The sequence below is a fragment of the Rhinopithecus bieti genome, unplaced genomic scaffold (genome assembly GCF_001698545.2).
Source record: "Rhinopithecus bieti isolate Rb0 unplaced genomic scaffold, ASM169854v2 scaffold_6904, whole genome shotgun sequence".
Classification (NCBI taxonomy): Eukaryota; Metazoa; Chordata; class Mammalia; order Primates; family Cercopithecidae; genus Rhinopithecus; species Rhinopithecus bieti.
Window position 1 is genome coordinate 944409 of NW_016805192.1, and position 11660 is coordinate 956068.

Consider the following 11660-nt stretch of genomic DNA (forward strand, 5'->3'; position numbering starts at 1 on the left):
CAGAAGGAGAATATGACATTAGCTTTTGCTTTGGGGGAAAAAGGGATGAAGAATCCAAATGTACAGACTAAAAGTACCTATTGACAGGAAAATGACCTCATCAATTCTATGGAACAGAAGCTTAGCAAAACAATTACATAGTAACATAAGCCTTCAACTAATGATCAAGAAGGATATACTAACATCAGTATCAAGATGACTAAGAGGAAATTTAAATGTAGTCAGTATCTGCTTAACTTTAACAAAGTATACTAGAAGTCTGTTTTCTAAAAACCATGCTTTGTTTAAAAATACACACACAGACTGGGGATGGTGGCTCATGACTGTAATCCCGGCATTTTGAGAGGCCAAGGTAGGATGATCTCTTGAGTCCAGGAGTTTAAGACCAGTCTGGGCAACATGACAAAACCCCAACTCTACAAAAAAATAAAAATTTAGCCAGGCATGGTGGTGCGTGCATATAGTCCCAGCTACTCAGGAGGCTGAGGTGGGAAGAGGATCACCTGAGCCAGGAGGCAGAGGCTGCTGTGAGCCATGATCATGCCACTGTACTCCAGCCTGGGTGACAGAGTGAGACCCTGTCTCAATGAATGAATGAATGAATGAATGAATGAATGAATGAATAAATAAATAAATACACACACATACACACACACACACACACACACATTTTTCCCTGACAGAAAACCAAGTTAAAATCTCAATGAATCTAATTATCTGATGGTATCAGATACTATTGTCTTTAGAGTATTCAAATCAAATATACGTTTAGAATATAAAATGAAACAACAGATGAGAAAGAATATAAAAAGTTTGATTTGCAGTATTCAAAACAAATTATATATTTACTAGGCTCCAAAGGGATAGGAATAGTTTGAATGCCAGTCATATGGCACCTCTGAGGTATACGCAATAAAGCAACAGATGCAGTTATCCCTCAGTTCTAGCAATTGTTGAAATATCCCAGAAAGGCTGTGGGTCTTTCACTCCTTACTTCATTTTTCTGAGATGAAGTCTTGCTCTCCCACCTAAGCTGGAGTGCAGTGGCATGATATCAGCTCACTGTAGCCTCTGCCTCCCTGGTTCAAGTGATTCTCCTGCTTTGGCCTCCCTGAGTAGCTGGGATTACAGGCACACGCTACCATGCCCATGTAATTTTTGTATTTTTAGTAGACACGGGGTTTCGCCATGCTGGCCAGGCTGGTCTTGAACTTCTCACCTCAAGTGATCCGCCCTCCTTGGCCTCCCAAAATGCTGGGATTACAGGTGTCCACCACACCTAACCTGTCTCCTTACACTTCAACTGACTCTGGGGCATGCTGAAGTTCTCTTTCCTATAAAAGCTTTCAAGGTAAATATTCCTATAAATGCTTTCAAGGTAAATATTTTGAGGCTGAAATTCTATTTTCAATACTGCTGATTTTTTTTGGGGGGGGGGGGGTCTTTATACCCCCAAGGAGAAAACACCAAAGGACTGAACCTGAAAGTAGTCCTAGACAAGCATCAAAAAAGAACAGATTGAGGCTGGGTGTGGTGGCTCATGCCTGTAATCCCAGCACTTTGGGAGGCTGAAGCAGACAGATCACCTGAGGTCAAGAGTTTGAGACCAACCTGGCCAACATCATAAAATCCTGTCTCTACTAAAAATACAAAATTAGCGGGGCATGGTGGCACATGTCTATAATCCTGGCTCCTCTGGGAGGCTGAGGCATGAGAATCACTTGAATCTAGGAGGTGGAGGTTGCCGTGAGTCAAAATCACGCCACTGCACTGCAGCCTGGGAGACAGAGACTCTGTCTCCAAAACAAAACAAAACACAGACAAAAAAAACAGATTGGGGAGGTAAAGTTTTAATACAAATTATCCTAAAATACAGATCAAACTATATACACAGATTAAGTCATAGAAGTATGCTACAATGAGTGAACACTGAGAAAAGGCTGTCTTTTTTGTTGGATATCTTGTACATCTACTAAGATATCACAAACATCTTGAACAACTGTCAATACTATCAAAATTATAGTAAATTTGGCATAGACACATTGCCTTAAGCTCTACACAGACTTTCCTTGGAAAGCAACACGGTATTAAGTAGCAAGACCTATAAGGATATTCCTATCTTCTGACAAAATATTCTAACCAATTTTTAAAAATCTACCCTAAAGGAGGCCGGGCGCGGTGGCTCAAGCCTGTAATCCCAGCACTTTGGGAGGCCGAGACGGGCGGATCACGAGGTCAGGAGATCGAGACCATCCTGGCTAACATGGTGAAACCCCGTCTCTACTAAAATACAAAAAACTAGCCGGGCGACGTGGCGGGCGCCTGTAGTCCCAGCTACTTGGGAGGCTGAGGCAGGAGAATGGCGTGAACCCGGGAGGCGGAGCTTGCAGTGAGCTGAGATCCGGCCACTGCACTCCAGCCTGGGCGGCAGAGCGAGACTCCATCTCAAAAAAAATAAAAATAAATAAAATAAATAAAAAATCTACCCTAAAGGAGTAACAAACACACCCCCAAAAATCTTATTCACAAAGGTGGTCACTGCAATGATATCTACCAATAATCTAAATACACTCAATAGTTATAAGCACTGTAACTATAGTTATCAGTTGTGGTACACCAAATGAAAATATTAAAAAGAACCATAAAGGATATTTCTTCTCTTATGCAAGAAGAGATTTCAAGAGAAAAAAGTAATAGTTTAATACAGTTGTAGTGACTAAAAATATACATACATAGATAACAAGACAAAGAGTGTTACACTTGTAAAACTATTCTGAAATTTTCTTTACATTTTAGGTAATATTTTATATTAAAAGAAACTCCCATAAAACCAAATACCCCCCTGAATGCTAGTAAGGATTTACTACACAGGGGAAACTTCAAAAAGACTAAACAAACATGGTAAGACAAAGAACAAGAAAAATCAAAAGAATTTAAAATTCAGGTTGGCATTAACTAACAGATGTATCACTTCAGGCATGTTACAGGTTTTCTAGATTTCAGAAGTTCTGGTTTAGATGAAAAAGTTTCCTTTCAATAAAAAAATGTTGTTTAAAAATGCTGTTTGTTTCAGCAAAAAACTCTCGAGTTTTTTAATACCAATCTTCACTTCTGTTAATTTTATATTCACTTAAAATATAGCATTCAGCATTAAATTATGGCAGCGATTTGATTTATATACCCACGTGTTCTAGAAGGCACTACGTTTAAGAAATGGGTTGACGGACTCTCCATTTGATTAAGTTTTCTCGTAGGGATTATGAGATTTAACTGCAAGGACACTTGTCAAGATAAAATGTTGCCGCTCTCTAACAAAATCTCAACTCAAAACATTTATCTTTCTTAAAGTCTGAAGAAGAATATGTAAACTAAAATCACCAGTAATGTCACCATCCATATAGCTAACTACTACTGCTGTAACAGCCTGTCTTGTTTCTCATGCCTGCAGGTTTATGTATTTAAATGCTATTCAGCTTTAATATGAATGTTATTGATTTTCTTATAGAAACCTGAAACTTCCTGGAATAATTCAGCTCCCAAATCAAAATTGAAGTCAACAGGCAACACATTAATAACATGAAAATGTTGTCAAGAACATGAAGTATTCAGAGATCAAGAGCATAAACATCAGAAAGGGACTGTGGCTGGCCTGCATTCCCAGCCACACAAAAGGAAGCACTGGATATTCAGGAAGGATCTACTTAATATCCTGGGAAATTTTGTAATCAAGCTAATATCCAAAAGCAGGCGTTTGGACACATCCTGCAACCTATCATCAATGCAAAGAGATTAAAATATTAATCCCAATCATAGTATTCCATTTGGAAAAAGAAAAACATAAACACACAAACACATGTAATTTCACCTAGCTCCTTAAATGCCGGCGCTCTCCCTTGAGACAAAATGAACACTTCCTATCCTGCAGTCTAAAAGGCTGCAAACACAGAGGGTAGAGAAACATTAACAAACACTTCAGAAATATTAAATCCGCATAACAATTTCAGCTTCATTATTACTACTGCAGTGGTTTACATCATTAGTGTTTTTAGAAAACTAAAGCATGACTCAGATATCTGCTATCCAATAAGCAACTGCAAAAAGGATAAAAGAACTTAAGAGTCTCCTACCTAGGAAATAGGGATTATCATTGAAGCTTCCATTTGAATTTTATTTGATGTTCAGATGAACTCAGGGTTTACGCATCCCACAGCCAGAAAGAAAAGAGTAGAAAAGCTAAAGTGGTAGACAGAGTGCCTCTGTAATCCCCTCCTCTCCAAAGCAGGGCCCTAGGGGATTATCTTTTGGAGTAATCTTACAGTTAAAGGTAGCAAGGAGGGTTGCTGAATTGTTTTACCCCTGATTGAAACGGCCAGGTGTACAGCATAAAATTACTAACACAGCAATGAGATTCAAATTTGTTATTCACATAAAGCAGGCATCTGATTCATTACTCCACTCTCTGGGCCAGATCAAGTACATGTGACAAAGACGCCTTGAATGAAAAGCTAAGACTAAATAGTTTTATGGGAGTGGCTTTTCTAGGGTCTAAGAACCAGTGTCTACTAGATTTGTTTTACCAAAAGTAGAGAGGGTTAAAGGGTAAAACAGAGAGTCACACACTTAAAACAAACAAGGAAATTAAACTCTACCTGCAAATATGTATGTATTTTTACTTTATTCAATTAATGCCATGTCACACCTGCTTGCAATGTCATTTTTTAAATGCATCGCATTTGTTTGGCTAGAAAAGTCAATAGTTCAGTTTTGGTTAGTTATTCCCTTCCCGATAAACATTAAAATGGAAAGAAAATGCTAACTGGGTGACAGGAATTTAACTTTTATTCCTGGTTTAAAATAGTTTTTGACTTTGTATGACTGATTTCATGTCTCAAGCCCACCCAGCCCCCATTTAAATGATACTGAGCATAGTTTTGCTTAAATTCACCAAAATACTGCTGGCCTATAAATGGTATACTAGCCATTTCCATTAGCTAGCACCATGGCCATAAAATTGTACTAAACGAGGAGTGGAAAGTTCTAAAAATTCCATTTTCACCAAGTTACTGCCGAGGCTTTAATTTCTGCATATGTGGGGCTATGTGCCTCACTTCCCTGCTTCTGCAGGTTGAGGATAAAAGAAAATCTACACAATTACATGAGAACAATTTTGATCTCATTTTTTTTTAAAGTTTTGATTATCATAATGCTGTTACAAATCCAATGGTTCCTAAACCTAATATTTATGTTTACCAACACATGAAAATACCTATCTAGAATTTAAAGAAATACAGCAAATGCAAAAACGCATCTTAAATTCTTATTGTTCGGCCGGGCGCAGTGGCTCAAGCCTGTAATCCCAGCACTTTGGGAGGCCGAGACGGGCGGATCACGAGGTCAGGAGATCGAGACCATCCTGGCTAACACGGTGAAACCCCGTCTCTACTAAAAAATACAAAAAACTAGCCGGGCGAGGTGGCAGGCGCCTGTAGTCCCAGCTACTCGGGAGGCTGAGGCAGGAGAATGGCGTAAACCCGGGAGGCGGAGCTTGCAGTGAGCTGAGATCCGGCCACTGCACTCCAGCCTGGGCGACAGAGCGAGACTCCGTCTCAAAAAAAAAAAAATTCTTATTGTTCAACTTATTTATCCATAGTCCAATTTACTGTAAAAGACCTAACCTGTCAGTGTTTTCTAACACCGTGGGTCAAATATTTCTCGGTCAATATCTATCCCTTTACCTTCTACCCCAAAACCCTTGTCAGGCCAATGAACCACTCACTGTCCCCAGTGACTGCAAACTTCAAAGAAGGGAAGAGTATCCCTGCTTAAACCAATGGAATGAAGATGTATCTTGGACTATGTAAAAGAAACAGCAATAGCTTACATTTTTAGCATGCCTTTCTTCTGAGAAAGCATTAGCTCTTCACTTAATAGTACACTTGTTTTTCTCATCACTTCTGTAAAGTAGGATGAGTAAGGAAAGGGTAAGGAGCAGGATCATTTTACAAACAGAAACTAACACACAAATAATGTGTTACTTGTTAATTGCCATAGAAGCAATGGTTTTGCTAAACAAAACCCTCCTTAACTTCAAATCTAGTATTTTAAAAAATATTTACCCAAGAAGGAGATTTTAAAAAATATATACATGTGTCTGCTCATAGGTGCAAAAAAATACAGGAAAGATAATCCAAAACGTACTGAAATTGCTAACCTACAGGAGGCTGAATGAGAAAAGGATATAAAGAGAGAATGTATAACTTTTAGAACCACAGTAATGTTTCACATACAAAAATAAAAGTTAACAGTGGGGGGGGTGGGGGAAACAGGGAAGGCTAGAATTGGAATATTGTAGTAACAAACGAACCTAACTGTATGACAAAACAACATAACCATAATGAAAAATTTGGTGGAAGGAAATAACCTATGTAACTTCAGAAAACTGTATTTTGAATGCATAACAGTTAACATACTGCCCAAAAATACTGTACTCTAGTCAGTAAATGTGTTTTTCACAGGGGTATTAGATGACAATTGTGAGACTATAGGGGTACTAGGATTAAACGAGCATCAATAAGGAAGAGGGGAAGGCTGCTGTGTTGAACTGGTATGAACTTATGGTTTTCAATATATATATACAGGCAAGTAGATACAGAAATATAGATGTGTGTGTATGCATGTGTGAGCATAGATACACGTTTCCTTGCTTTGCCTTTTGAGTCATCCTAGAAGCAGTGACACTTACGAAGTATCAATGAGCACCACTAGTACTCAGATTTTAGTTTATAATAAAAGGAACCTGAGCTGGAGTAGGCAAAACACGAGAGTAACCTGGAACATCTAGTAGCAGAAAGTATTTCAAAATATAAGCAGTACATGCTAAAAGGACACAGGAGCCAATCTGAAAGAGCAACCAGTACCCAAAATTGAGATAACTGGAGCGACTGTATAACAGTAATAGGTTATAATCCATTAAATAAAATTAATATCCATGGGTGCATCCTGATATTAACAACTGAGTGAATGAATGAGTAAATAAATGAGGGGGGAAAGACACCTCTTCCAAACAGAATTCCATTTAATACAGGCAGGAAATAGAACAATCACCCTTCAGTAAACAACACAGCAATAACTGCTGTAGGAAAAAGTCATCAGTGAACAATAAAATTATGGGTGAAAATATAATGAGCAACAGAATATTTACATAGTGTCTCCCTATAAGGCAGTCATTTATTCCAGCCGGGGCAAAATGGCAAAACCCTGTCACTACAAAAAACATAAAAATTTGCCATAGTGGCACATGCCTGTGATCCCAGTTACTTGGGAGGCTGAGAGATGGGAGGACAGCTGAGCCAGGGCGGTGAAGGCTGGAGTGATGACCACGACATTGCACTCCAGCCTGGGTGACAGAGTAAGACCCTATCTCTAAATAAATATATCTAATTGTCGTTTATTACAAAGGGAAAAACGCTGATTTTACAGAGGAGAAACCTGTCAGGCACCACCTTAACCAAGGGAACAAACTTATCATCACTATTAGAAACACAAGTCAACATCATGAACCCTCTGTAGTGTAGTGAAGAGTACAGTGTCTTCTGTGGCATTCCTGTAAAACAATGCGTAACCTCTAGTAATGAGAAAACACCAAAATACACTTATTTGTGGAACGCTATACAAAATAACTGACCAGAAATTCTGTATCCAAGTAACGGAAGACAAAAACTGAGAACTCTCACATACTGAAGGACACTTAGAGACACAAAAACTAAAAGCAATGACAGATTCTGGACAACAGAAAGGACATTAATAAGAAAACTAATAATACAGAAATTCAAATAAAGTATGTCTATGACTGCATAGATTCAATGTTAATTTCAATGTTAATGTCAATTTTGTGGTTCTGATAATTAACGATTATTGTGGCAAGATGTGTTAACATTAGGGAAAGCTGGGTGAAAATTATATGGAGACTCTGTACTACTATTTGAACATACACACACTCTCTCTTTCTGACACAATCTCGCTCTGCTGACCAGGCTGGAGTGCAGTGGCACGATCTTGGCTCACTGCAACCTCCGCCTCCTGGGTTCAAGCGATTCCTGTGCCTCAGCCTCCCGAGTAGCTGGGATTACAGGCACACACCACCACACCTGGCTAATTTTTGTATTTTTAGTAGAGACGGGGTTTACACCATGTTGGCCAGGCTGGTCTCAAACTTCTGGCCTCAGGTGATCCGCCTGCCTCTGCCTCCCAAAGTGCTGGGATTTTAGGTCACCGTGCCCAGCCTAAAATCGTATTTTAAAAGAATGAAGAAAAAATATATCTAGCATTAAAAAAACAAACTTCATTCATACGTAAATCTGTACAGTCTACAGGTTCCTATCAGTTACAGGATAAAGTACTCAAAATAAATACAGAATCCATTCTGAATTGGCCGAAACTCCAACACTCCATCACAGAAAAGTATTTGCAGTTCCCTGATAATGCCAGGCTCTTTCAAGTCTATGTTGCATTACACATTACTCCCTGCTGGAACTCACTCCCTACACCATCCTTCAGCAAGTCCATAAGACTCAGAAACAAGTACATCATTCCCTAGGAAGCTACCTTTGCTGATTCCCTCCAGCACTCCCATTATATACTTGTTGGACGAACAAGAAGCACTCAAGAAAAGATAAGACACCTGGTTCTACTTACAGAGTTTTTCAGACATAAAGTGCAGTCTGGAACAATAACAACGAGTTTATACTAACTTTCATTATCTATCAAACATTGTTAAAAGCAAATTATACATTTTAACTTTGTAAGAAGGCTGGAAATCAGGTAGTGGGTGGAGAGTGGGACTCCTCCAATTTGGTTCTTGTTTTTAAAAATTGTTTTGGCTATTGGCCAGGTACAGTGGCTCACGCCTGTAATCCCAGCACTCTGGAAGGTCGAGGCAGGCAGATCACTTGAGGTCAGGAGTTCAAGACCAGCCTGGCCAACATAGTGAAACCCCATCTCTACTAAAAATACAAAAACTAGCTGGGTGTGGTGGCACATGTCTGTAATCCCAGCTACTCGGGAGGCTGAGGCAGAAGAATCACTTGAACCCAGGAGGTGGAGGTTGCAGTGAGTGAGCCCAGATTACACCACAGCACTCCAGCCTGAGTGACACAGTGAGACTTTATCTCCAAAAAAAAAAAAAAATTGTTGTGGCTATTGAAAGTACTTTACGTTTCCATACATATTTGAAAATCAATGTTCAACGGTTACCAAAAACAGCACAACATAAACCAAAAAATCTTGCTGGGATTTTTCACTGGGTTTGCATTGAATCTGTGTGTCTAACATTGACTCTTCTAACACACAACTATAGCGTACATCTCCATTCACTTATGTAATCTTTTTCAGGAGTTTTATGGTTTCAGCGATAAAGTCATTAATGTCTTTTGTTAGATTTATTCCTAAGTATTTTATGTTTCTTGATGCTACTGCAAATGGAACTGTTTCTCCGGGTCATTTTTCAATTGTTTGCTCTAATAAATAAAGACAGAATTGACTTTTATATATTGACCCTGTACATGGAGACCTTGGCTAAATTTATAATTCTCATAGGTTTAGGCAATTCCATGGGGTTTCTATGTATCGTATCTTCAAATACAGGCAGCTTGGCCCTATCTTTTCCAATTTCCATGCCTTTCATTGCTTTTTTCTTGCTGTATTGCATTAGCCAAGACAGAGTACAATGTTTTTGTTTGTTTGAGGCAGGTTCTCACTCTGTCGCCCAGGCTCAAGTGATCTCAGCTCAGTGCAACCTCCACTACCTGGGCTCAAGAGCAATTCTCCCACCTCAGCTTCAAGAGTAATCAGGAGTACAGGTGCGCGCCCCCACACCAGGCTCATTTTTGTATCTTTTGTAGAGATGTGGTTTCGTCATGTTGCCTGAACTGGTCTTGAACTCCGAGGCTCAAGTGATCCGCCCACCTTGGCCTCCCAGAGTGCTGGGATTATAGGTGTGAGCCACTGTGCCCAGCCTACAATGTTTTTAGGATGCATTTTTTTCGTAATTGTAGGCCAACAAAAAAAGCACTTTCACCAAGTAGTGTGAGTTAGTTAGGCACTGTTTGTTTTTTCCTAATTTTTAAACAGCATCACAGCTCAGGAATCAGGTTGTCTTCACCTTTTGATTTTCACTATTTTGACTACAAAGTTGTGATTCTCATGGCTATTAGTCTCAAAGTTTCGTGATTTATTTATTTATTTATTTTTGAGACAGAGTCTCACTCTGTTGCCCAGGCTGCAGTGCAGGGCCATGATCTCGGCTCACTGCAACCTCTGTCTCCTGAGTTCAAGAGATTCTCTTGCTTCAGCCTCCTGAATAGCTGGGATTACAGGCGTCTGCCACCACACCTGGATAATCTTTGTATTTTTAGTAGAGACTGGGTTTCCCCATGTTGGCCAGACTGGGGAAACTTCTGAAACTTCTGACCTCAGGTGATCCACCCACCTCGGCCTCCTAAAGTGCTAGGATTACAGGCGTGAGCCACCATGCTTGGTCTAAAGTTTCATATATTTGTAAACTGACTTTTAAATTCAAAATCCAGCCATCAAGTTCCTCAACTTTTCCATCTTATTTTTTCCCCTTTTCCTCAGGACTAGAATATTCTCCTGTTTATTCATATGTATAATAATTTTCTATTGTATACAATGTATGCAATACATTATAGAAACTCTGAATTTCCTAAAGAATGTTTGCAGTCTATTTTGGTTCCCTCCTTAATCCTCTGGTGAAAGCCTTAGTCCTGGGAAACATTCTTTAACTCTTTTAAGTGTGAGCTTTTATTGGTTTCAATCGAAGTCCTCTAGTTTTTACCAAGTATAGTTGGAATTCAAACTCCAAATACTGCCTTCCCTGCATTAGGCAATGATGATCTTCTCTGCTCAGCTCTTTCAGCCTTCCAATTGTTGCTTTCCACTATGCCCTATAAAATCTTCCCTAACTGTGTGCAGTTCAGGGGTGAGCACAAAGATCTGAAAGGGGTTCAAATAGAGTGTGGGCCTATGCCCCTCCCCATGTTCCGTAACTCCCTCTTTGCCACTACTCCCTCCTTCAATTTCTACCTACTTGGTAGCCCTAAACTCCATCCTCTGATAACGTACATGGCCATGAAGCAGTGACTACTGAATTCTAGAAGCTCCGGGGCACATGGACTGAGAATGCTCTCTTCTCTTCCTGGCAATACTTTCTGTCTGAAATTTTGCTGACAAATTGTTGAGTAATTTACCTAGTAATATGTACAGGTTTCAAGTCTGTCCTTCCTTGCTCATTACTTTTTCTTAAGCAGGGGAAAGCAGGCTTCTATTTATTGAAGAGAAAGAATGAGAAGGTGGGGAAGATAAAAGGCATGTTTCAGAACACTAGTGTTCTGTGAAATTTAAGACTCCTTTTGAACAAAGAGGGTGTGCCCTTGGAAAGAGAATGTAAAAAGTTCTTATAGTTCTTTTATTTATTTTAATCATTGTTAGGAGGAACTCATGATGTGGTGGAATTTCACAGAAGCATTTACCTGTACACACATGACTTATCGGCAGCTACCAAGCTAGAAGCCCATAAGTTTTCTCTCCCTCAGCTAGCCTTACACCTTTAAAACTGCTTTTGAGTCAGAAATAAGAAGGGGTTA

At 39.4% G+C, this 11660-nt stretch overlaps 1 protein-coding gene across 1 annotated transcript in view; it reads right to left on the reverse strand.

Moving 5' to 3' along the window:
- The window catches only part of KANSL1 (KAT8 regulatory NSL complex subunit 1), a gene marked incomplete at its 5' end in the record, with an annotated part of 71935 nt that overhangs the window by 42781 nt on the left and 17494 nt on the right, over positions 1-11660 (reverse strand). The window lies entirely within an intron of this gene.